Here is a 4,040-nt window from a genome sequence, read left to right on the forward strand (position 1 = left end):
ATAGAGTAGATGAGAGAAATATATGAGCAATGTATGAGTATATGAGAGCAATATGAAAATAAAGAAAAATATGCGCATAAGCATGAGCTGTGCGTGTGACACTTTTTTTGCCGATTTATGACGCTGAATGTGCCTTTCTTAATTCTTTTTGTCATACTCATTTGCAGATGCGTGATGTGGGTGCCTGTACTGTCTGCGCATGCTCATACTTTTCTTTATATTCCTTGTGTTCACACTCCAATAAACAGACGGTAGTAGCGCTTGTCAATCGTCGTGTGTGTTTTCTTCTGTCCCCGTCCAAGTGTTAGCGCTAATTCCTTCTGAAATATACCGAAGCAATTAGCCCGAGAACACGCACTCCTCTACGTTGTCTATTATAGCGTTTCAGGGAATCGCTTTTGAACGTTAAACCCCATGAATCAAACCGAAAGCTAACAAAGTCGAACCCACTTAAAACAGTACCGCTTCAAACAATATACTGGATATAACAATGGACAACTGCGGCACTGACATATTTATCGGGTGTTCTACAGTAAAATAAACCGCATGTAACAATGTTACAGGTGCATATACAAGAAAATAAATAGACACGCACAGGGAGCAAGTCACGTGGCAGCTCTTGCACAGCTGCACAGTGAACATAGCTGTATAGTGCTAATTAGCGAAGTCAGCGCCAGCCTGCATGTTGCCGCTCGATCCGGAGAATCACGCCTTGAATTAATGCTTGTTTTTACATTCTAAACAGGTAAGGAGCGAATGCACTGGTTCCGTAGCTTGAACGCCCGCCGTTTAAAGTTCCCTATAGCGCCCCAGGATAACAATGCAGGCCAGGTGAGTGGTGATGAGAGTTACCCCTTAAACTTAATAATGTCATATGGTTACGCACTGCTGACAGTCCGAAACAACGTATAACAACGTGTGCTGTTATCTCGTCGTCAAATTTCGTCGTTTAAATATGAAATCACTGACATCTGTACAGCTGCAATGATGGCGCGACTTCTGCGAAGGTGATCTACAGACGCAACGTAAACGATAAACCCATCTTGGTCAGGCTGAGCAGTGCCTGATCATGCCGTCTCTGAGCGCATCACTTCCTGAATAGACAACAAAATATATTTACTTCCACATACAGCGGAAAGGCGGACGGCGCATAATTGTGAAAAAAAAAAAAATATGTGAAAATGTTTTTTGCAAGAGGTGTAGCCAAAACCAGAGTAGAGAATATTGCCACGCGGTGGTGACAAGGTCGATGACAAAAATGAGTCGGTGACTGCACTGAAGAAACTATTTATTGGGCTGACTTGCGCCCGCAAAAGAACTAAGCAACTCGGCGGCGGTGATAGCAACAAACGTGCTCATCGATCGTCGAACAAGGAATGCCCGTCGCACTCGTCAACGCTCAATTTAAAGGCTGCTCAGAACAATCTAGATAACGTCGCAAACAGCTACCAGCACAAGCTGGAAATTGTAGAAAGACACACGAGTGGCCGGAATCTTCGGGACAGATCTCGGTGCATCTTGCGCTACAACGAAACTGATAAAGGCACGACTCGCGACATCGAGCATTAATAAACAAAGAATACGGAACTGATACGCGATCCAGAATCAAAGCGATAAGGCCGTATGCCGGCGGCTGTTAAAAAACAACAAATACATTTTTGAATGTTTCGCGGCATTATATCGATACATACGTTACGTCATTTTGCGACCTGTAGATAACTGGAGAAATAAGATTTATATTTTTCAATTATTTTGGGATTTTGAGCACAGTGAGGCTGCTGTAGGAACTGGGGACCGCCGTCAAGCCTCACATTAGCTTTCTGTCCTCGCCTTTCACATTATTAACGCTAAGTAAACATGATTGATTCAACTTGAACGTGGTGGTTAAATGTTCCAATTACGTCTTGTAACGGGGCCTCGCTGCGCATAGGCGTCTTTAATACAAGTTCCACTAGTCTAAAATAAACCGCGAATGTATGCGCATGAGCAGTTGATGTTAACGACAGGAGCAAATAAGATATAGCGCCAGTTGTCAAAAGTACGCTCGCAAATTAGTAGGCGCAGCTGTGCACTTCGTACAGCCACACTGTGCCTGCGTCGCCCTCACGGTTTTGTTTTCAATCTTTTTCCGCAGGGTGCCACACCTCTTGAAAAACGCGCATGTGATCGTGTCAGCTGGATGGTCATTTGGGCTAGTTGGTAATGATTTATATTGGATAGAACACAGCTCAACAGGACGACAGACAGAGGAGTGAGATGCACGCTGCTAGTCTGTGTGCAACATCTTAGCCACCTTTGTGTCGTCCATCTGCACTTTGTTGTACCCAATATGAATAGTATGCGCCATCTGCCTGTTTAAATGACCTATCAGTAAAAGCTGATGCTTTGCAAGCGGCACAGTCTTTATTTCAACAAATTTATTGCATGGAATGGGGCAAAAGTACCTCCATTTCTTAGAACCTTATCTCTAGACCTCTAGCAAGCATATTGTCATAGCAAAAAGAGGAGGGGGGGGGGGGGGGGGGGAACGACCATTTCGATTTTCCCAAACTTGAACTGGGTGGTCTGCATGAGTCTTGGAAAACATTACTTTAGTCGCGGCAGGTTATGCTGACACATTCACTCGTGATATTTGTATCATGGTTGTTTGGCAACCGCTGGCGGGCCATTGTGTCCGAATAACAGAATGCTTCGAAAGAACAATAGCCGCGTCCCTTTAACAGGGTTAGCCTGCCTTCAGATAACAGTATACCTTCATGGCGGCGAGTGCATACTTAACCCCTGGCGTGCGTGACCTATAAAACAAGTCACCCAAAACATATTGAAAAGATCCTTTTGCTCTTCGGTCGCAAAAAAAAAAAATACGTCATCACATCACTTAAAATTATTTTGCGCATATGTGTTCTGTTTCAAGAAGCTTCGTGAGGGGGTTACTAGTAGCTTTGCGGTCATCGAATTGAGAAAATCTTTATTTTCTCAACAAAAATATAGAGAGGAGATGCAGAGATTGGCACTAACTTCGTATTTAAGCGTTCACAAATGCCCATAGACTAAAAGAGACGTGGCTCACCCCAGTGTTTAAGCGCTTAAGGCATCAGACGGCTGAACCCAAGAACGTCGTTTCAATCGTGCCTGTGGCGGCCACATTTCTACGGAGCCGAATAGCAAGGCGCCCGTGTTATGTGCGATGTCATTGCACGTTGGAGAGCCCTATGCGGTAGAAATAATTCAAAGCCCTCCTCTACGGCGTTCGTTGACTCGCTTTAGGACATTACACCCTTTGAAAAAATAAGAGAAAAGTTTTATTACAGCACGCTGAATCACTTTGGACCACCTGGGTTCTTTAACGTGCCCTGAATGCGTACAGTGCGTCGACATTTATGCGTTCGACGCCATTCAAATGAGACAGCCGCGGCAGGTAAATGATTCCACGACCTTGTGGCCAGTAGGCACAGAGGCTTGCAGATGAGTATTCCAGTGCAAGCTACTCCGCTATTAGAGTCCTCTTTCTATACTCAAATCTTACGACATTATCTGTGATTTATCACCTCGCAGACACTAAAGTGTGAAGCACTTTGGAATGAACGTCCGCGGTATTTTCAATTCTGAAAATTCCTGTTTTATTTTTCAGCTGAGCGTATTTCACAATGTTTCTCGTCCCGTTCTTTTCTGCTAGGCTTGAATAAAAAAATACCTAATATAAAAGCCGTAGTACACAGACCAAACGAAAATACATATTTCGTACAATCCTTTACTGATCCGCACATAAGGCAAATGGAATCAGTCGTTTAAAAAAAAAAAAATTGAGTGACCTGTCTCGGGGCCATAATTTATCAGCCTGAAGAAACCCGGTCTCGCTTCATGTCCTGAGGGAGAAAGACCGGCACTATGCTCACGGCGTGAAAGCGGTGCGGAAACACTAGGGTGATAATTTCTCGCTTATCTGCTAAACGCTATCATCCTACAGGCGCAAGTTGATTAGGCTTCGCTTCGTTTTCTTTTTCCTCCCTTCTTTCTTTCTCACGGCGCCGCAACCCAAC

General features: G+C 44.2%; 1 long non-coding RNA gene across 1 annotated transcript in view; it reads right to left on the reverse strand.

The window, feature by feature from the left end:
- LOC146208349 (uncharacterized) overlaps positions 1–4,040 on the reverse strand; it is an 85,530-nt gene that overhangs the window by 44,473 nt on the left and 37,017 nt on the right. The window lies entirely within an intron of this gene.

This window comes from Amblyomma maculatum, chromosome 1 (assembly GCF_055883805.1).
Source record: "Amblyomma maculatum isolate TAMU_Amacu chromosome 1, ASM5588380v1, whole genome shotgun sequence".
Lineage (NCBI taxonomy): Eukaryota > Metazoa > Arthropoda > Arachnida > Ixodida > Ixodidae > Amblyomma > Amblyomma maculatum.